At 47.4% G+C, this 22,254-nt stretch overlaps 1 protein-coding gene across 1 annotated transcript in view; it reads left to right on the plus strand.

Moving 5' to 3' along the window:
- Positions 1–371: 371 nt before the first annotated feature.
- LOXL2 (lysyl oxidase like 2) overlaps positions 372–22,254 on the plus strand; it is a 94,935-nt gene continuing 73,052 nt past the window's right edge. The window contains exon 1 of the mRNA XM_045457099.1: positions 372–817. The gene's annotated coding sequence lies outside the window, so the exon portion shown is untranslated. The remainder of the gene's footprint in view (positions 818–22,254) is intronic.

The raw sequence follows: 22,254 nt of genomic DNA on the forward strand, positions 1-22,254 counted from the left end.
GTCCTGTTGGGTTCCCTGAGCGCAGAGCTTGTTAATCCTGGCCCTGCCGTGCGGGGAAGGACCTTAGAGGTCACTGAATCCAAAGCCTTTAATTACAAAGGAGAAAACCAATCCTCAGAGAGGGAGGCTTTGCAAAGTCCGTAGATGTGATCTGCAGCAAGAAAGGGGGCCGTTTGTTTTCACGTTCAGAATCTGCTTCCCCATAGAGAAGAAACCCAGGCGAGATGCATGGGTTTCGGAACTCCTTCACCGACCAGTTTTTATTGAACGTCTATTATGTGCCGGGCAGCGCTGAGTTCTCTGGAAACCATGGACCCTAAAGCTGGTGCATAAGGGCATCGAAGGGTTAAATTCCGGGAGCTGCTGAGGGTGGGGGTGGGTAGAGGAATCTCCCCGAGGAAAGGGCCCCCTCTCGAGCTGCTCAGTCTCCGGAAACCTGGGCGCGAAGAGCCTGGGAAGCGCTGCAACCTCTGGCGCGCGGCCTCCCCCGCACAGCCCGCTCGGGCCCGGGGAGGGGCCGCTCTCGAATTACAACAAAAGGGGCCGGAGGCCGGGCCTGCCGCGGTGGCCACCTCCCGGGAAGGGGGTGGGTTCGGGGAGGGGTTTGCCTTCCCGACTCGCGTTAAAAGTACCGGGAAAAGCGTAAAGGAGCGACTCCGGCCCGCGGCTTCCTCAACTTGGATCCCGCTTCCTTCAGCGGCCTGAGAAGTCGGCTCGTCCCCTCTGCTCGGGAAAGGGGCGCAGCGGCGACGCGCGCGGAGAGGGGCCACCGTGGAAAGCTGGCCCCAGCCAAGCCAGCGCGGGCCCCTGTTGCCAAGTAAGAGCGCTCCCTGCTCCTCCCCTCCGCACAGCTGTAGGCAGGGAAGCGGGAGCGTCCCGGTGGGGTCCCCGGGGCCCGCTCCCTGCGGAGCTCCCTCTCGGCCGTGCTGCGGGTTCCCCGGACCTGCGTGGCGGGCACTTGGAGCGAAGGCTGCTTGCTCGGAGTGATGCTAGGACCTGCCGGCTAACGGGTGCCCCTTCCGACTCGGGCGGACCGGCCAGCCCCACCTCTCCCTGAGCCGGGCGAGGCTTTGCAGCTGGCGCGCCCCGGGGATCAGGGCGCTGTGTTCCTGGCTTGCCGGGGGCTCCTGCGACCCGGCAGGACGCAGCCCGTCGAGGCTCTGTGGGCCCTAGGTGCGGCGTGGGGCCAGGGTTACCCGGCGTTCTGGCTTTTGAGGGTATGGGGGGGCGCGCGGGAGCGGGGAGTGCCCTGGGGTGTCCCCGGACTTTGGGGATACGGAGCGCACAGGGCTGGGGCAGAGCGGATGGGGGCCACCAGGGGTACGCCTGGGTGCTCTATCTTCCACTGCCTCGGAATCGGGTTTTCTTCCCAGCCTGCTAGAAAGGCTGGGCTGAGCGCAGGAGTGCCCTGAGTCCTGTAGGAGGACAGGCGCGGTCCGCTCCCAAGGTGTTCCCTCCCACGTCGTGCTGGCTTGTCCGGGGACCGGGGAACCTCTCCCGCCGTTATCACAAAGAGACCTTGGAGTAGGAAAGAACTAGCACAAGCTAACCCGAGGGTCGTACATGCAGGGTCGCCCCAGTGGTAGAGCAAATCCTAGCCCTGTACGCACCGCGCAGGACTCAGTGCCTACAGTTTTACGCAGGCGCTTTGGCCACTGCGCGCTGCACACCCTCCCCCCACTCCAAATCTGGGAGTCCTCTAACTGTAGCTGCCTGCTGGAGGTGTCGCTGTAAATCAGCGCCGAGCTAGAAATGATTGGAAGAAACAAGCGAAGACCACCAAAAACCAGCGCGGGTGGGGTGAGGGGACGCGGCGGAACTTGGTGGGGTGGGGGTGGGAAGCACTGAACTGCTCAAAATGTTAGGAAACCTCAGGTCCAGGTGAGAAGAACGATGTTCACGTAAGTCGGAACATGCCCCAAATTAATTTTGCCCCCTAAAATCTTTGAACTCCGGAGTTCTAAAAATGAGCCGGATCATTTCTTTTTGCAGAGGAGGAAAAGCTCTGAAGCCCAAGGCCAGGGAGCTAGTCAGTGGGGGCTCGAACCCCTTTCCTGTACTCCGGCTCCTCCCTTATACCGCCGCCAGCCTGTCTGTGCAGGAACCCCCAAAGCCCATTTGTCACCTTTGCTGGAACTTTTTAGTTATTTATGGTGTATTCTGTACTTAAAATGGTCAGGGATGGGGCTTAGAAGGAAGAGGGAAATGCTCATTTCCCTAGTCAGTACCCAGATGAATGACTGGCTCACTGGACCCTGCCTTAGCTAAATTATTCATCTCCCTCTCCCTCTTGTCCTGTTCCCCTTACTGGTCCCCAGTATCTGCCCCGGAATGACCATTCACTCCCATGGCAAAGTGCATGCCCCCATTTGGCCCTGGGGTTCTTGGGGCCCAAAGGAATTGAGCCTCAGTGGGGGGGGGGGGGGTGGGGGGGGTATGCAAGCATCTGTGTGTCCCCCTGTAACTTTGTGTTAACAAGTGACTTGGTCTAAGGTGAATAGGATACTTAGGTCTGAAGACAAAGTGTGCACTTGACTTTATAGGCTGGCTGACGTTTGGATGCATGGCAGACAGAAAATTCTGAAAGAGGCTTCCACCTGGGTTCCTGGCCTGCCTTCTCCTGGCCTTTTGCCATGTCCTTGTTCTCTGACCTCTGGATGACCAGTGTGGAAGGGTCTTGTGAAGGAAACAGATCTTCTGTGCTCTGGGGATGAACTTCAGTGAAGCTTTGTGATCCCCCACCCCCCAATTCTGCAATGTTTATTTAAAAATTATCTTGTATTTGGGGGGGGGGCAGCGCCTAGGTTGCTCAGGGGTTTGAGCCTCTGACTCTTGATTTCAGCTCAGGTCATGATCCCAGGGTCACAGGATCAAGCTCCATGCCAAGTGCGGAGCCTGCTTAAGATTCTCTCTCTCTCCCCACCTCTGCCCCTCCCCCTCCCACTCAAGCTCTCTCTTGCTAAGATAAAAAAATAACAATAATAAATTTAAAAAATTATTTTGTATTCTGAAAAATTTCATATATGCATAGTAGAGAGAAGGCCTCCATATTTTCTCCCCCAGCTTCAACAGTTATCAATATTTTGCCATATTTGCTCCTATCTATCCTTTTTCTCTTTCTTTCTAAAGCAAATTCCAGATTTCAAATTTGATAATAATTCTATCCCTATGTATTTCAGTGTGATCTTAAAAAATATTAAATAACCATTATGCCATTGCTATGCCTAAGAAAATTAACAATAATTCTTTACTATCATCTAATACCCAGCCCATATTAAAAAATTTCCCACTTTTGGGGCACCTGGGTGGCTCAGTTGGTTAAGCATCTGACTTTGACTCAGGTCGTCATCTCACAGTTGATGAGTTTGAGCCCTACGTCGGGCTGTGTGCCGACAGCTCAGAGCCTGGAGCCTGCTTCAGATTCTGTGTCTCCCTCTCTCTCTGCCTCTCCTCCACTCATGCTCTTTCTCTCTCTGTCTTTCAAAAATAAATAAACATTAAAAAAATTAAAACAAAACAAAGACAAAAATTTCCCACTTTCCCCCAAAATGCCTTTGTAAAGTTGAGCCGAGTTCTGCTGGTTTTTATAATCTATGTTCATACTGTATGTTATTCCTATCAAACCACTTTTCTATCCACTGTGTCATTTGGTTATTACAACGCTCCACCGAAGAGTAAGATGGGTACTGAATTCATTTTACAGCTGAGCACACTGGCAAACAGATAAGCTGTCCAGATGGCACAGGCAGGGATTGGCGAAGCCAGGACCTGACCCAACCTCCTCATTCCTGGGCCACGGTGGCTCTGTTTCTCAGTGCTGCTCATGGGCTATCGGCTGTTCTCTGAAGTGTTCCTCTTGGCTCTGGCTGCATCCTGAGCTTATCACTTCCCGTACACCTGGGATTAGAAATCCGTGTGTAAATATATAGTAACTGGCCATTTGGTGCTTGCGGTAAATCAGCTGCAAAGTCAGGAAGCCTGGGTTTATTTCCCAGCTTATTGTAGAACCGTATGAAAGTGACTTCCCTCTTGAGGACTCAGGGTGGGCCTCTGTGAACTAGGAAGCAGCATTTTCCCCCCTAGTCTCTGGCTCCTAGGTCTGGAAGTAGGATGAGCAAATCCGCTGTCGCTGAAATTCTTGGACAAGACCAAGGCCCCAGAAGGAAATCTCACTGAGAACAATTACCCATCATTGATCATCGCCTGAGTAGTTTGGCAGCTAGTGTCTATAGTCGGAGATTCCTAAATTTCATGACAGGGAAGAGACTTCCCTCTGAAGTCCTTCAGTTATGGACAGCTTTGTTTATTCTGCCTTGGTCTGATGAGGATATAGAACACCAGAATTTTTTACTTTTAGCATTTTCATTACTTGTGCTTATTTGCTTGGAAGTGGGGTGATAAATCATTTCTACATCTTATTAGTAAGACTCATGAATTGGAATTCTTCCTTGGCTGGCCGTGTGGGAAAATGGAATCTCTTATTTCTTGACTCCTAGATTTTCTGCTCTTATATTCATTGCCCTGAAATAGACATTGAATGAACACACCTTCCATAAAACAGGCAGTCAGGGACAGAGAAACTGGTTACTCAATCCCATTATTCAAACTGTAGGAACTCAAAGGGGCAAACCATTAACCTTGAATCACCTTGTCTTCTGGCAGCCATAAATTCTCTTCCCCCTTAGCTAATAGGCTGTCTCCGTGGGAGCAGAATTTCTAGGTGATGCCACATCAGCTGTGACAGTTGCTTCTTTCCTTATAGCTTTGGGAGCATTAGGGAGTAGAGTCCCCCACTCCTGGAGCTGCCTGGATTCAAAACAGCTTGTGATTATTGTTCATTCCCCTCTGGAAAATGGTCTTAGTGATCTGTGCCCGTGGCTGTGTCACATAAACCCAGCTGCACCGTGGACCCTGAATGGGCCACGAGGCGTCAGATGAAGTGGCCGCAGGCTGCCCCGCCCCAGGCCCCCCGGAACCAGCAGAACTGGCAACCGTGGGCCAGGACTGGGAGGGCCAAGCAGATTGCACAGACATGCACCTGCAGCCATGCACTGCTTATCTTCTGCTCTCCAGCCATGTCTAGTTTCGAAGTGAGTCTTCAGACCTTCTTATTTTAGTAATTCCAGCTGTGCTCCTGCTGTTGTGCATGGCACATGCTTGGCAGGGAACCCAACCTGGCCAGGTGTGCTGGCTGCTCCTGCCCGCCACGTGTGTCTGAGAATTCTTTTGGCACAGGACCATCCCTTCAGAATAGCCACTTATTCCAGGGTGATAAGAGCGTGATGGTGACAATTTAGATAAGATTTCTGTCCGGAGTTCAAAAAAAATCTTTGGCACTTCTCTTGGCAAAAACGACATACCCAGGTAAGTGATATGTGGCAAGTCCGGGGGTAGAGTGAGAACAGACTCAACAGATAATGAGGATGTAATTAGGACCACAGTTAATCATTTCTTCTTACCCAAGGCTTTTGATGCCTTCGTGTGGAATACCTCCAACTTCATACTGTAATATCGCATGCGAATGATGAGACATTTTTCAAGTTGTTTCATTGTCAGAATCTGTTAGACAAGCAGACCCGTGGAGGTTTTGTGCAAGCTGCCATATGCCCTCCTTGATGCGTCCCCAACACAATGCTTAGAGTATCTTCTGGGAAAATGATGCTGCTTGCCTGAAAAGCATACGCCTAATGAGAACATTATGTGGATGACTTGTGAACAGCTTACTCTGCTCCGTTTCTTGTCACTGCCTTTGAACTTGAATCCATGAACTCCCCCACCCCCAGCCTTGTCCTGGAGCACCAAAGAGTAGCGGGATAAACATAGCACAGCTTTCCAGGGTGACAGCGTGACCCTAAGATCTAGTAAGAAAGATCTTTTCCTATCTTCCTAAATCAAATACAAATATAAAATTGAGTGCATTTTTAAAGTCAACTTCCTCCCCCACCCCCCACCAAGAATAGCACATGTAGGTGAAATGGCACCAATTCTAAGCATACACATGTATACGCTTTTGGTTTTGTCTTTATTGTGATAAAATATCCACAGCTTGAAATTCACCATTGTAACCATTTTTAAGTGTGGGGCTCAGTGGCTTTAGGCACATTCACATTGTTGTGTGACGTCACCACCATCCACCTCTGGAACTTTTCCGTCTTCCCAAACTGAAACTCTATCCCTATTAAATACTAAGCCCCTATTCCCCGCCCCCGCCCCGCCCCCACCTCCCAGCCTCCTGGAAACCATCATTCTACTTTCTGTCTCTATGAATTTGACAACTCTGGGTTCCTCATGTAAGTGGAATCATATGGTACTTGGTCTTTTGGTGACTGGCTTATTTCACTCAACATCTATGTCGTCAAGTTCATCCATGTTGCAGCATGTCAGTTTCCTTCCTTTTTAAGGGAATAGTATTCCTTTGTATGGACGTACCACATTTTGTTTACCCGTTCGTTCATCAGTGGTCACTTGAGTTGCTTCCGCCTTCTGATTGTTGGGAATAGTGCTGCTGTGAGCATGGGTGTACAGCTACCTGTTCTGGATGTATTTTTACAAAATGAACATGCCCGTGTAACTACCGCCTAGACCAAGACTAGAACATTACCTGGAGCACACGGTAAAGCAAGAGGTTTCAGTTACATCTCATGCCGGCATGCAGCTGCTTTAGCTACACCTCGGGGTCTTGGGATTGGACGCTCATTTTCTCTTCGCGAGGCAGTTTGCAAGAGATGTTTGAAAGACACAAACATCGAGATTCGTTGTGAGATTTAAGCCACTTATTTCCTTAAAATATCTGGGGGAGATAGTACAGCATATTTGGCGTTTGCAGCTATATTAACACATGACCACTAAGTATGGTCCCTCCAGGCTCTCCCTGGAAGAAGGGGACTCACATCCACCTGAAGAACGGCCCTTTTATCAGCTTCTCCTGCAGCATGAGTTTTCAGCCTTGGGGGAAATTTTCGTGGCCATGTACTGCCTTCCTGTCTTATTTTCCTTCCTTCTTCCTTTCCTTCTCTTCCCACCTAGTCCTCTCTCTTCCTTCTTAACTAAAATGACTTATTAGTGGCCTTCTATGTGCCAGACACTCTGCCAGTCATTGTAGGAGACACAAAAATGAGTAAGACATGGTATTTGACACATGTATTTAAAATAAAATCGTCGGTAGGGGCGCCTGGGTGGCTCAGTCGGTTGAGTGTCCGACTTCGGCTCAGGTCATGATCTCACAGTCTGTGGGTTCGAGCCCCATGTCGGGCTCTGTGCTGACAGCTCAGAGCCTGGAGCCTGCTTCAGATTCTGTGTCTCCCTCTTTCTCTGACCTTCCCCTGTTCATGCTCTCTCTCTGTCTCAAAAATAAATAAACGTTAGAAAAAATTTTACAAAATAAAATCGTCGGTCAAGAATACTATTCTGATGGCCGGCCGCCAACCCCTTAGTGCCCACCTAGTGCCAACGGCAGCCTTAGAGCATAGCCAAAGAATTTGTGGACCTTGGGCTTGTTGCAACACGTGAAGAGAGGAAGATTATCCACCGGGTTGCCTAGAATTGCTCTAGCATGCCCATAACCAAGTGGTAAGAATAATTTCTTTAAAACACTTTTCAGCTAGGGGTACCTGGCTGGCCGAGTCAGTAGAGCACTGACTCTTGAGTTTGAGCCCCTTGTTGGGTGTAGAGATTACTTAAAATAAAATGAAATAAAGTAAAATAAAAAACTTTAAGCTGCCTTGAATTCAGGTGCTCTGTTTGAGAGCCTTCTTCTAAAAATGATGTTTAGAAACATTTTAATGATGAGGACAAAAACACTAAAATTTACACATCAGTGAAACCCTGTGGGGTCTCTCATCCTTTCCAGAAAAGCAGGCACTCTTGATTTTCTTGACTTGATATTCCCCAGCTGTTTTTCCTTCCCCACAGCTCACAAAGCCAGGCCCATCTCTCCACCCCACAACCATGCCAGTTACACCAACATTGTGACATTACCCAGCAACGAGAGAGTTGCTCGTCTCCTAATTGGCCTCCTTTCCCTTGGTCTTAACCCCCACCAAGCCCTCCTTTATGCAATAGCCACAGTGATCTTTCCAGAGCAGGGGTGGTAAACTTTTCCTCTAAGGACGGATAGCAAACGTTTTGGACGTCACAGTCCATATGCTCTGTGTTGTTATTGGTCCACACTCTGTTTTAGTGGGAGAGCAGCCACAGATAGCAAGTAAAGAACTCATTATGGCTGTGTTCCAATAAAGTTTCATTTCCAGAAACGGTATTTATAGATTTGGCCCATGGGCTGCAGTTTGCTGACTCCTGCTCTAGATCACAAATCTGCCCCCATCACCCCGCCCCCCGCCCCGCCCCACCCCTGCTTTACTGTCCATTGGCTCCTTATCCCCAAAAGGAAAACTCAGCATTTCTTAGCATGACGTTCAAGTTCCCTCTCTGCCGGCCCTCTGCTTGTCATCTCTCCCACCTCTCATCATCCCCACCCCGCAGTGCCTCTGCTTTTCATCTTGCTATCTGCACCACACACGGCTTCCAAAAGACCCTTTGTTATTTCAGACCAGCCCTACCTGCTGCCTGGGATGATCTCCCCACCCCCAACCTGTCAAATTCAAACTTGCCTCCACAACCTGCTCAGTGTCAATGTCTAAGGCTTTTCCTGTCCCTCATCCTCAGGTGTGATCACCGCCTCCTCCTTTCACTCCTGTATCTCGTTCTGTACTGTTCCTGCTGCTGTAAGTATTGTGTGCACTCCTTGAGGGCAGAACCCACGTCAGAGTCATCTTTGAATTCCCAGTGCCTAATACAGTGTTTATCATGTAGCGGCTACTTCATAAATATATACTCTTAACGCAAGTGTCATTTAAGTCCATTTTTTAACAGCTTAGTTGAGATGTAATTTACATACTATATAATTCACCCATTTAAAGTGTTCGAGTCAATGGATATTAGTATATCCACAGATATGTACAACCATCACCACAGTCCATTTTAGAGCATTTCATTACCGGAAAGAGAAACTTGTGTCCCTTACCTGTCACCTCCTTCTCCTCCCCCACCCTACCCTCACTCCCCACGCCCACTCCTGCTAATCTGCTTCCTGCTTAGATGTGCCCAATTCTGGATATTTCGTATAAATGGAATCAAACATAAGGCTTCTTTCACTTTGCATGTTTCCAAGCCTTATTTATGTTGTGGCACGTAAGCATACTCCATATGGCCAAATAATGGCCATAATAATATACCACTGTATGGATACGCCACATTTTGTTTATGCGTTCATTGCTTTTTTTTTTTTTTTAAGTTTATTTATTTTGAGAGAGACAGAGACAGCGTGAGTGGGGGAAGGACAGAGAGAGAGGGAGAGAGAGCATCCCAAGCAAGCTCTGCACTGCCAGCTGCACAGCCCAGTGTGGGGCTCAAACCCACAAACAGCGAGATCATGACTTGAGCCAAAACCCAGAGTCAGAGGCTCAAACGACTGAGCCACCCAGGCGCCCCTATCTGTTCATTGTTGGGGGACGTTTGGATTGTTTCCATCTTTTAGCTATTACGAATAGTGCTGCCATAAACATTTGTATACGAACTTTTGTTTGAACATCTGTTTTTAATTCTTAGGTATATAAATAGGAGTGGAAGTGCTGGGTTGTATGGTAATTCTATGTTTATCTTTTTGAGGAATTGCCAAACTGTTTTTCACAACAGCTGTACCATTTTACATTACCACCAGCAATGTATGGAGGTTCCAATTTCTCTGCATCTTCACTAACACCTACCTTTTCCCCGTTAAAAGAAATGTATAGGGGTGCCTGGGTGGCTCAGTCGGTTAAGCGTCTGACTTCAGCTTGGGTCCTGACCTCTCGGTCTGTGAGTTCAAGCCCCGCGTCGGGCTCTGTGCTGACAACTCAGAGCCTGGAGCCGGCTTCAGACTCTGCATCTCCTTCTATCTCTGACCATCCCCTCTACTTGCACTCTGTCTCTCTCTCTCTCAAAAGTAAATAAACATTAAAAAAAATTTTTTTTCAAACATTGTATAGCCCTCCTAGTGTAAGCAAAGTGGTATTTCATTGAGGTTGTGATTTGCTTTTTCCCTGGTGACTAATGATGTTGAGCATCTTTTCAGGTGTTCATTGGGCATTTGCATATCTTCTTTGGGGAAATATCTGTTCAAGTCCGGTGCCCATTTTTAAATTAGGTGGCTTATTCTTATTGAATTGTAGGAGTTTTTTTTAAATGTTATTTATTTTCAGACAGAGAAAGTGTGTGTGTGCGTGTGTGTGTGTGTGTGTGCAGGGGAGGGGGACAGAGAGATAGAGATAAAGAGAGAGAGAGAGTCCCAAGCAGACTCCTCACTGTCAGCACAGAGCCTGATGCAGGACTTGATTTCCAAACCATGAGATCATGACCTGAGCCAAAATCAAGAGTCAGACACTTAACTGACTGAGCCACCCAGGCACCCCAAATTGTAGGAGTTTTTATATGTTCCGGATATTAGACACTTTTCAGATCTATGATTTACAGATATTTTCTCCCATTCTGTGAATTGTCTTTTCACCTTCTTGATAGTGTCTCCTTGTTTCTCAGTTGACATCACATGTACTCAGCATTTATACTATAATGGATTCGGGGGATACAGAGATTATGTGCCCTCAAGGGGATTCACAGGCTTGAAAGGGAGATAGACATGTAAATAGTACAATGAATACTTGATCACTATGCCTTTTTTCCTACCCATACTACTGCTGCCCTGGTTCATGAAACATCCTGATAGTGCCTTTTGATGCACTTTAAATTTTGATGAAGTCCAATATACATATTTTTAATTTGTTGCCTGTGCTTTTGGTGTCATATTTGAGAAACCATTGCCAAATCCAAAGTCAGGAAGATTTACCCCTACGTTTTCTTCTATGAGTTTTGTAGTTTAGCTTTTATATGCAGTTGTTTGATCCATTTTGGATTAATTTTTGTAAATAGTGTGGAGGAGGAGTCCAGCATCTTTCTCTTATGTGTGGCTATCCAGTTATGCCAGCACCATTCTTTTTACAAAGACTGGCCTTTCCCCATTGAATTGTCCGGATACTCATGTCCAAGTCAATTACTGATAAATATACGAGTTTATTACTGGACTCTCAGTTATATTCCACTGATCTGTGTGTCTGTCCTGTGCCAGTACCACACTGTCTTAATAACTGTTGCTTTGTGTTAACCTTTTGCCCTTTTGAAATTGGAAAGTGTGAGTCTTCCCACTTGGTTCTCCTTTCTCAGAATTGTCTTGGCTATTCTGGATCCCTTACAATTCCACATAAATTTGAGAATCAATTTTTCAATTTCCATGAAAAAGTCAGTTGGGATTCTAATAGAGATTTTGATGAATTCATAGATTAATGTGTATGCTCATCTTAATGACATTAAGTCTTCCAATCCATGAACACGGGATGTTTTTCCATGTATGTAGATCTTTAATATCTTTGAAAACTGTGTAGCTTTCTGAGGATAAATTCTGCATGTCATTTGTTAAATTTGTTTCTAAATATTATATTAAAATTTTTTTCAACATTTATTTATTTTTGAGAGACAGAAAGAGTGAGAAAGAGAGAGAGAATGAGCAAGGGAGGGGCAGAGAGAGAAGGAGACACAGAATCCGAAGGAGGCTTCAGGCTCTGAGCTGTTAGCATTGAGCCCAATGCAGGGCTTGAACCCATGAACCATGCGATCATGACCTGAGCCAAAGTCAGATACTTAGCCGACTAAGCCACCCAGGGGCCCCTAAATATTTTATTCTTTCTGATGCCATTGTAATGGAATTCGTTTTGTCGTTTCCTTTTTGTTTTTTTTTGTTTGTTTTTTTTTTTTAAATTTTTTTTTTTTTCCAACGTTTATTTATTTTTGGGACAGAGAGAGACAAAGCATGAACGGGGGAGGGGCAGAGAGAGAGGGAGACACAGAATCGGAAACAGGCTCCAGACTCTGAGCCATCAGCCCAGAGCCCGACGCGGGGCTCGAACTCACAGACCGCGAGATCATGACCTGGCTGAAGTCGGACGCTTAACCGACTGCGCCACCCAGGCGCCCCAGTCGTTTCCTTTTTGGATTGTTCTTTGAAAGTGAACAGAAACAGTTAACTTTTGTATATTGACCTTGTATCCTATAACCTTGCTGAACTCTTATCAGTTCTAAAAGTCTTTTAGTAGATTCCTGAAGACTTTCTATATATACATGTGGGTAGATTCCTAAACATAGAGTAACAGGTGTTCAGGAGGTAGATATATGGTATCCTAGAACAAAGAACAGCAAGACCAAAGTCAGGGAAGTGTGGAAGCAGGTATCTTCTGGGGACCACATGCACTCAGGTCAGTGTGGCTAAACCTACGGTTGTGGGTTGAAGCTAGTACGTGCCATGCTAAAGAAAGTGGAGGCATCCTGTAGCCACCAGTGGGAGCCGTGCCATGGTTGGAAATGCAGTGAGAATATTAGAATCATTCTTAAGAAGCCCCGAAAAGACTTGTGATCAGCACCACTGACACTGATCAGGTCCAAAGGTAGCTGAGAAAGTCTGCCTCCCCCAGGAAGAGCAAGAACTTGTAGGTCCGTGTGTATATGCCACTACTCTGCAGATGCCATTATCTCCAGGAATGATCATCAGTGACACAGCACCAGCTGGCATTGTGCAGCTGAGCCCAGCCAGCTTTGGTGATGTGGCGGTCAGTGCCTCCTATTACTCACCGGGCTTCTGGAAGGAAGCCACTGCTTCTAATGGACAGCAGAATCCCAGATCACAGGCTCTTAACAAAGTTGAGAATGGCACTCCTACCGCCTCCTGTGTGTAGCCAGACATTTCCAGACAAGGCAGAGATGTGGCTGCTCCCTCCTTTGCTGGGCCCCCTGGGTCTAGTTCTCATCTGAGGGGCTCAGTCCTGAAGAACTGACTGTTGACTGAGGTTGCATCACCTGGATGAGGGCTTGGCCTGGAAACTAGTGGGGACACAGAAAGTGTAGAAAGCCAAAAGTGAGTCCTGCTAAGACTAGCCCTACCTGAGGCACAAGGAAAGCTAACCAGTACCTCCGTGGCCACTCTTGAGGAGGCATCTCTTTGAAAAACTGGTTTGTGTACTCCCTCTAGCCCAGAATTCCCTCCACTTCCCACCCAGTATACTCCTGTTATGAGCATGGCCAAGCCCCTCCCCACCTGTCTCTGTCTGGACCAATGCTCCATGGATTTGCATGCAGTGGGTCTCATCCCTAACTACACTTCCTGCCCTAAAAACACGACTTGTTGGCAGTGATTGGATTGCACACCCTTCTGGCTCTGGCTTCTGTTTTCCTCCCCCTAAAGTGGTGCAGAAACTCAGACGAGTTTGGCTACTGATTGTAGCTCTGGGAAACAGTGTTTTGGGGTGTATGTACAGAGGAAGGGAGGTGGGGGGATGGTTAAAACCTGTTACCTAAGTGGTGTGTTAGGAGTGGTCAGTGGGTGAAGTGAAGCCCCTCCTTGGATTTTTCCAGGTTCTTGCTGATTTTATAATTATAATAGTTACCACTCATTGAGCATTGCTATGAGCCAGTCACTCTACTGGGCCCTTGATACTTCTTTTTTTTTTTTTTTTTTTTTGTAATTTTTTTTTTTTTTTTTTTTTTTTTACTTTTGAGAGAGAAAGACAGAGCATGAGTGGGGAAAAGGCAAAGAGAGAGGCAGACACAGAATCCGAAACAGGTTCCAGGCTCTGAGCTGTCAGCACAGAGCCCAACGTGGGGCTTGAACCCACAAACTGTGAGATCATGACCTGAGCCAAAGTCCAAAAGTCCAACGCTTAACCAACTGAGCCACCCAGGTGCCCTGGGCCCTTGATACTTCTTATGTGACTCACTAAGATGGTAAGACCCTTCTCTAGTTGCAGAAGCCAGATCTGAATCTTGACCACTCTCAGATGCCAACACTGTGTTCTTTCAATTATTGTAGGTTATCCTGGAGTCAGACTAGGCCTTCATTTTTTTAGGGCCACGGATTGGTTAATTTGAATCCAATGGGCATCTTTGCGTCACTCTGTTCCCACCGCCATTACAATGGTATTGCCTTCAAACAGCAGCACTGATTTTTGGGTTTTCTCTGCCTTTCTTTATGGACTATGTGCTGTAGAGATAAAATGTGTCTCTTTTTTTTTTTTTTTAAGTGTATGAGCTTTTTTTTTTTTTTTGTAATGTTTATTTATTTTTGAGAGAGAGAGAAAGAGACAGAGCATGAGTGGGGAAGGGACAGAGAGAGAGGGAGACATAGAATCTGAAGCAGGCTCCAGGTTCTGAGCTGTCAGCACAGAGCCTGATGTGGGGCTTGAACTCACAGTTCGTGATCATGACCTGAGCCAAGGTCGGATGCTTAACCGACTGAGCCACCCAGGTGCCCCAAAATGTGTCTCTTATAGACGCTATATGTATTTGGCTTTCCCTTTCTGATCCAGTCTGACAGTCTCCATTAGGCACACTTTTAAGAGTCTGAAATTGTACCTTCAGCCTCCCCAAGAAGCAGCCTGGTTAAAATGAGATTCCATCCAGAGCCAGAGATGGACTGTGGGGAACCCTAGTTGATCACAACAAATTATGCCCGACAAAGACCTCTTTCTGAAGGCTGAAAAAAAAAATTCAGCTTTATATGCTTACCTTCTCACCATTTCCCGGTGCCCTGAACATTCCTGCTCTGTGGCCAGAAATAGACAGGGCTGAGGTGGAATCTTTGGCCAGGGGCCAAATGGACCAGCCCCGGCCAAGCCTGGTGTCAAAGTCTGCATTCTTGTCTGAGGTGGTTCAGAAAGGCCCCATCATCCCCCACCGCTGCCCTCATTCTCTGAGCACACCCCCCTCACCAAAGGCAGCCTTCTTCCACAAAGGAATGTGTTCCATGTGGGGCCAGAAGCAGCACCCGGACCACAGCTGGGGTAGCCTCCCCGCGGTGTGCTCTGGGCCATGAATGAGAACCATTCATCAGTCCTGCTGATCCAGCAGGAATCCCTAGCAGTGAGGGTCTGATGAAGGAGACAGCCCCCACCCCACCCCTTGACCCCGTATCTGAATGCCGACATCTGGCACAGACATTAAGTGGAGCGTTCTGTCTGGGTGAAAGAATCCCACTGGGTTCTGTGCTCCCCTGTTCAACGAACGCTGAGCAAGTGCCCTTTGCATCGTGGGCCACTGCTCATGGCTGGGGAGTGGTGCCATTGTTTATGCGACGAAGCAGGAAGGCCCGCTACTGGGAGCTCCGGAGCACAAGATGTGGAACAACGGCTGCGAGGAACGAATCATTTCCCTACCTCGGAAGGGCCTAGAAATGGCGGGGCCAGTCATGGAGAGCTGGAACCCAAGGGAGGCCTGCTTGAGGAGGGCCTCAGACAGTCGTGTTGGTGGGAGGGAAGAAGGGAAACGGTTAAGAGGATCAGCTTGTAGAAGAGCAGTGCTTTTTGCTAAACGCACGCCGTGCAAACAGCGAATGGTGTTTACAGTGGGTTTCCCCCCCTCGTCTGTGCATGCCTTTGTTACTGACTAGGAATCAGCTGGGTCACGTGGGGCATTTTTTGACTGGGCGCCACGGAGTGAGGTGTCGGTGGTAAGGGGCCGTGGTCTGTCATATTGTTTAAGGCTACCCTAGGCCAGTCAATAGCCACTTTTCCGAAAATGTTTTTAGGCAGGCAGGTTCTCTAGCACAGAATGCCCCTTTCAAGGGAGGTGATGGAGTGATTCAGATGGGACCGCTTCTGGGGAAGGAAAACGTTTGAAAGCCCCAAGGAAATCTTGAGACTCAGGGTTTCTTTTTAGAGTCGGCCTTTCGTACTCTGCTAGGCAAAATTATTCAGCTGTCAAATAGTAGCCTAAGAAAAGGACCCTGGAAATTCCACTTTTATATTTCCTCTTTTGCCTTTTGGAGCCCTGTTGGGTTCAAGTTAGGTAAAGGATTTTCAAATATTCATCCATTATGAGAACAATGCCACTGTTGGAGTCATAGCATTGGATGACATAAACCCCATTTAAAAGTCTTATTTGGGGGCACCTGGGTGGCTCAGTCGGTTAAGCGTCCGACTTCAGCCCGGGTCATGATCTCAAGGTCCATGAGTTCGAGCCCCGCGTCGAGCTCTGGGCTGATGGCTCGGAGCCTGGAGCCTGCTTCCGATTCTGTGTCTCCCTCTCTCTCTGCCCCTCCCCCATTCATGCTCTATCTCTCTCTGTCTCAAAAATAAATAAACGTTAAAAAAAAAAAAAAGAAACTTTAAAAAAAATAAATAAATAAAAGTCTTATTTGCAGACACTATAGACAGACTCCCTGGAGCCCACCCTCCCATTGAACTTCGCACAATTTAGCACCCCACCTAGCTTATCCAGCACATGTGAAGACACCTATTGATTGAGGTAACTAAGCTTTTCTCCAAATCATATATTCTCTGGAGCAAATGTGTATTTCTAGTTTTCAAATAAGTTGTCCCAAGAGCTGGATCCAGGAGGAACTACCTAAGCTCATCCTTGGGAGTTCCCAGTTCCCCAGGTAACACTTGGGGAAACCTGAAGATCAAAATTAAGCACAACCACTTGCATAATATGGCTTAGCATCTTGTGGTTGGCACTTGAATTGCCCGACCCAAGTCTAGCAGGCTCCACTTATTTGAACCAAAATATTTTACCTGACATTTTTCACCACCTACTGTGGATCAGGAACATAAGAAGTACGACCTTTGATTTTTTTTTTATTTTTTTTTTAACATTTATTTATTTTCGAGACAGAGAAAGAGCACGAACAGGGGAGGGTCAGAGAAAGAGGGAGACACAGAATCTGAAACAGGCTCCAGGCTCTGAGCTGTCAGCCCAGAGCCCGACGCGGGGCTCAAACCCACGGACCGCGGGATCATGACCTGAGCCGAAGTCGGACGCCTAACCGACTGAGCCACCCAGGCGCCCCCGACCTTTGATTTTTGTAACAATCCTGAAAAGCAGGTGTTTCTTGCTTTCCCTTTAAAAAGTTGCTTTTAAGTAGATACCGTTTCCATTTGACAGATGAACTACGGAGACTTAGACAATCTAAGTGTGCCTGAGGTCACAGAGCGAGTAGTGGAAATGAGATTTGAACCCAGGTCCGCGTGCCTCTAAACCGCTTCCTGACAGTAGAGAGGTGGCAGCGGGTCCAGCCTGTTCTTCATGGGGGAGGAGTTGTGCGGCTGTCTGAATGGCTCACTGCTTATAGAGGGTGCTCACGGCCCTTGAAGAAGGTGAGCTGATGCTGCCTGACGTTTGTCAGGAATGCCTGGGACCTTCAATCCCAGTGATGTGAAGGAATTCTTCCCATATCTCTCCCAGATACTCCTATAATACCTCTTCTTGGCGTAGCTTACCCTAGTATCGACTGAGTGAAAGTTGTATCCTCCAGTGGACTGAATTGAATGTGAGAATGTCCTCAACTGCTTAGCCAGGAGCCCAGCGAGAACATATTGGGAGAGATCATTTAGCACGTTCTGATAAGCCACAGTCACAGCCAACTTTCTTCTGGCACGCACTGCCTCTCATTCATGTTAATCAAACACTGCAGTCCATGGGCATCTTGCCTTGAACCCTCTGACGATGGCCCACTCCCGAGCTAAACTGTGTGAATAATTAAGACCATCTGCTGCAGTAGTTCCCAGACTTCAGTCAGATGAGGTTTTAACAATACTCTCCAAGGTGAGCTTTCCCCTTGTGACCTTTCCTCAGCATGCCTGGAGAGGGTTGCTGAAACCCTCTTGAGCTTGCTTTTTGGTATGTGTGAACGAGCTGCAGATAGGTTCTGCTGACCCAGTTGGCTTGTGTTCAGGGTAGAAGGTGTTCCTGGAATTAAACATGGCCGTGGATGACCTGGGAGTTCTTCAAAGGTGAATGCTGAATAGATCTTCCTATTGTCTAAAAACTCCCCCAGCTGTGGGATCAGATACTACATTTGGCCAGAGGTCTCCACCATTTTTCTGATGTCTTTAGTAGAATAAAAATCTCTGACTAAGGACTGAGAGAGCAGGTGTGAAGAGGAGGAATGTGTCTTTCATCAATCCAAATGTCATCAAATGTCCAGAAAGTAAAGGCAGAGTTGACCATATTTGTTTATGATTAGGTGCCAGAGACACCTAATGCTCTGCTGTTTGTTTTATTCAAATTAAAATTCAAGCTTTGCTTTTATTTTTCACCATTGGGAGCCTAATACATCTTTTTTTTTTAATTTTTTTAATGTTTATTTTATTTTTGAGAGAGAATGACAGAGCACAAGTGGAGGGGGGAGCAGAGAAAGAGGGAGACACAGAATCTGAAGCAGGCTCCAGGCTCTGAACTGTCAGCACAGAGCATGATGTGGGGCTCAAACTCGAGATCATGACCTGAGCTGAAGTTGGACACTTAACCGACTGAGCCACCCAGATGCCCGGAGCCTAGTACCTTTCTTAGGGAAGCTCAAATCCTTTAGCTCAAAGCAGTCTTCTTAAGCAAATTGGTCACTGGGCAAGGCTGGGTATACCAGAGTGTGCTTTTCTCAGTCACAGGGATAAGAATGACTCATGAATAAATGTCTCAGTTCTGGTATCTGGATGCCTGGATGCAAATCCCAGCTCGATCACCTTTTAGCTATGTGACCTTAGGAAAATCACGTAGCCTTTTGTCCCTCAGTTTTTCCTCAGGGAGATAGGGATGCTTATAATACTCTCAGAGGGCTGCCTGGAGCTGTGCCGTCCAATATGGGCGGCCACCATCAAGTGGGGCCACCAAGCACCTGAAATGTACTTGTCCGCATTGAGATGTGCTGTGCGTGTAAAGTACCCACCAGATCTCAAAGACTTAGTAGAAAAAAGGGATGTAAAGTATCTCATTAATAGTTGTATACATATATATTTTTTAAATGTTTATTTATTTTTGAGAGAGAGACAGAGCACGAGCAAAGGAGGGGCAGAGAGAGAGGGAGACACAGAATGCAAAGCAGGCTCCAGGCTCTGAGGTGTCAGCACAGAACCCAACATGGGGCTTGAACTCACGACTGTGACATCATGACCTGAGCTGAAGTCAGATGCTTAACCGACTGAGCCACCCAGGCGCCCCTAATAATTGTATATTGATTACATACTGGAACAATAATATTCGGGACATAAGATATAATATCATTAACATTAATTTCATCCATTTCATTTTACTTTTTTAATGTGGCTACTAGAAAAATTTAAATCCCATATGTGGCTCGCATTGTGTTTCTATTGGGAAGCTCTAGTCTAGAGAATTAAATTGGTTCATACCTGTAAAGCACTTTTTATACAGTAATAGATACAGAATGAGTACAAGAAGTAAATAAATACAGGGTTCTTTTTTTTTAATCCAGCTTTCTCTTTAACAGAATCTTACCTTAAAAATGCCAGCCCGTGTAGTATCCAGGCTGCTGAATAAAAGCAGAAGTCATACTTTTGGAAGAAGGGGGGGGGGGTGCAAATGAATACATAAAACAGGCGGAGAGCAAGAAAGCGTATATGTCCCCGGGTGGGGGAACTAGTGGGGAATTGCTCACCACCATCTTTGCACAACAAAATGACCCGACCCCAAAGGTAGAGCACATCTGCCTCTTGGCACCTTCCACTATAACATTACATTCAAGGGGAAGGCTCTGGAGCTGTTCCATAAGCCTTCACTCTGCCTTCCTTCCTGAAGCTGGCATCTATTTGGAAATGGCCTCAGAGAGGGAATGGAATGTGCGTGGCTTCCATGGCACACTCAAAGCAAGAGATGATGCCCAGCCCCCTCCAGCTTCCTGAGCATAGCTAACAGTGTTGTAGGAGGTAAGCCGAGAAGGCAGAAGTCGCTGGAGCAGGCTTCTCAGAGGAGGTAGGTCTTTTTTTTTTTTTTAATGTTTTTATTTATTTTTGAGACAGAGAGAGACAGAGCATGAGCAGGGGAGGGGCAGAGAGAGAGGGAGACTCAGAATCCGAAGCAGGCTCCGGGCTCTGAGCTGTCAGCACAGAGCCGGACACGGGGATCGAACCCACAGACTGTGAGATCATGACCTAAGCCGAAGTCGGATGCTCAACCACTCAGAGGAAGTGGGTCTTGAGGAGCTGCCATTCCCCATGGGTCTGCCATGGGGGCCCCGTGGACACAACCATTCTCCCCTCTGGGTGTCAGCATTGCTCACTGCCTCAGACATTCACAGGCCCTGAGCGTGTCGAGTCCAGCATGTGGGTAGGGGCTCATCCTTTGAGGGCAAACAGGTGTGTACAGGGGGTTGGCACATTTCCCAGGAAATCAGATGTGATGGGTTGGTACTATGCCTTACTCTGCGTCTCTTAGAGCCCATCTTACAGCCCAAGACTTTCGTCTAGATACTAAGCATTGATTATCTGTGGGGGCGAGATTTTATTATCCCAAGGCGTCTTCATCCCCCATAAATCACCCTGTCTGCCTACCACCTTCACTACACAGAGTGAACTTCAGAGGTAAGCAGGCACCTACATCAGCTGATCTGAAAGGCACAGTAAGGTCCACCTACTCATGAAAAACCCGTTGCCCTTACTTCTAACACGGTGCAATATGTAAAATTCGACTACTGGAATTCGTATCTAGGAGTTCTTTGTTACAACGTAAAAGTCCTTAGAGCAATAATTAATTTATTCTTTAATGTGTTAAATTCCTAAATACGATCATTTCATGAGGAATGAATTTATCACCTTGCTTTTCAATGAACCTAGATCAGAAGAAAAAGGCAGTTTGGGTAGGGGTGAAGATGTGAGGAGGAATTTATATTTATTCACTCAATAACTATTTGCTGAGTACTGTAGGTACTCAAATCAAGGGGTACTGAGCTGGCAGGAAGGCAAGAAGAAAACTAATGTGCATGAGTCTATGCTGTATGCTAGGAATTTTTACATGATTTCATTTAATCTACACACACATACACACACTCACACACACATCTCATTGCACTTTGTAGATAAAAGAAATGAAGACCAAGAGTTTAATGGATTGGCCCATGGTCCATGGTTAGTAGTTGGCAGAGCCTTTTCTTGACCTTGGGTGTCTTGGCCAATTGGGTGCCTTGGTGTCTAATTCTATCTATCTGAGATGACTTTGTCTGTCCCAGACTCTAAATTTTGGCTCTAAGAACTTGGTTCTTGGTCAGGCTCTAAGTTCTTGGTTTTTCAGTCAGGCTCTAAGTTCTTGGCTGAGGTCAGCTTGCAGAGGATCTGGAAGCATCCTGCTGGACCCCAGGATGCAGCCAGGGACCATGACAAGACCTCAGGTTCTCAGTCTCTTCTGTAACCTGAGTCCCTGCCACCCCTAGCCTCCAGTCCCTCATCTGTGCCATGAAGAGGGTGGGCTGGGACAGGGAAGGCAAGCAGATGTCGATTTGCATGTCAGATTCAACCAGCTAATGGTGGCTATCTAGGGTGTCTGGGAGCAAGACATAAGAGGCAAGAGTGCTGGCACGGGTTTGTGATGACTGCCACAGGGCAGGGCGGGAGAAGGGCGGCGTGCCTGCTGGGCGTTTGCCATCCTGGGCACTGGATGAATAATCTTAAGAACTTTCTGGTTCTAAGATTGTATGAATCCACTGAGGTCCCAAATGGCCTAGGTGAGAAGACAGTTGGTATGGGTTGAACTGTGTCCCTTACCTTGCTCTGGTCAGTCTTTCTGGGGGCTAATCCCTCCCTCTCTGAACCCGGATCCTGATTCTGCTGCTGAAGTGGTGCTTCCTCCCTGGATCTCTCACTATCACCAACTGATGCTCTGCTCCTGAGCCCACCCCAAACACGTGTTCCACGACCCCTCCGTGTGCACATCTACTCCGTGCCACGGCTGCTCCAGCCACATCCGCTGATCTGATCGGATGGCCATCTGATGCTTGACATGCCTGTCTGTGGTGATTTAAAAACAAGCTTTATGCTAGGATCATAGGTCAAAACGCTATTCAAGTAAAGTGGCTGGGAGGGGACCTTTGACTCCCTCATCTTCCACTGTGTAGGTCCTCTTGCCTCCAGGCGGCCCCTCCTCTCGTATCTATTGGCACCACTGGTTCCCCGGAAGGTCCAGTTGAGTATCTTGGAATCAGAACACAAAGGTCCAAACCCTGCCTTCACCACCTCCGAGCGCTATTGATTTGGGGACGCTTTGCTTTTAGAGCCTGAATTTCCACTTTTGATTATGGAAATAACCTTACTTGCTGACTCTGAATTCCCCTCCTACTCTGAAGATCTGCCCATCCATCCTTTTCCAGCCCCCTTCTAAAAACTGTGTTCGGAAGCC

The sequence above is a fragment of the Leopardus geoffroyi genome, chromosome B1 (genome assembly GCF_018350155.1).
Source record: "Leopardus geoffroyi isolate Oge1 chromosome B1, O.geoffroyi_Oge1_pat1.0, whole genome shotgun sequence".
Taxonomy (NCBI): domain Eukaryota; kingdom Metazoa; phylum Chordata; class Mammalia; order Carnivora; family Felidae; genus Leopardus; species Leopardus geoffroyi.